The sequence below is a fragment of the Cephus cinctus genome, unplaced genomic scaffold, assembly GCF_000341935.2.
Source record: "Cephus cinctus unplaced genomic scaffold, Ccin1 Ccin1_scaffold0962, whole genome shotgun sequence".
NCBI classification, from domain to species: Eukaryota; Metazoa; Arthropoda; class Insecta; order Hymenoptera; family Cephidae; genus Cephus; species Cephus cinctus.
This window is the reverse complement of record NW_014333522.1, coordinates 11,745-12,527: the sequence shown is the minus strand read 5'-3', so window position 1 is coordinate 12,527 and position 783 is coordinate 11,745.

Genomic DNA, 783 nt, shown 5'->3' with positions numbered 1-783 from the left:
CGAGGTGGCGTAGCTCAATGCTCCAACAGATACGCCAGGGCCAACAATAGGTACATGGGAGCTGATTTCGATCCAAGCAAAGAGGAATCGTATATTATGTATTATGACGTAAATAATTTATTACGGTGCAGCTATGAGTCAATCTTTACCAGTAGGCTCATTCGAATGGGAAGAAAATTTTGAACAATTAGATATTTGCAATATTCCCTCTTACAGGTTACATATTCGAAATTGATTTGGAGTATCCTGTCGAGCTTCAAGAGCTTCATAAAGATTTGCCACTCTGTCTGCAACAATACACTCCTCCAGGCTCTAAAAATTCGAAATTGATAACTTCGCTCCTCCCTAAAAATAGATACGTCATTCATTATAAGAATTTGAAACAGTGTTTGAGATTAGGTCTAAAGTTAACAAAAATTCATCGTGTCCTAAAATTTAAACAGGCACCGTGGCTCAAAAAGTATATAGAATTGAACACCGAAATGAGAAAAAAACCGAATAATGATTTTGAAAAAAATTTTTATAAACTTATGAACAATTCGGTTTTCGGAAAAACAATGGAAAATGTCAGAAAACAAAAGGACGTTAGTCTGGTTACTAGGTGGGACGGAGCGTATGGAGCAAAGGCTCTGATTGCAAAACCAAATATTCATAGCTGCACCGTATTTAATGAAGATATGATCATAGTAGAATTTAATCAAACAAAAATTAAATTCAATAAACCGATATACGCAGGATTTTCCATTCTAGACATTTCTAAAACGTACATATACGATTTTCACT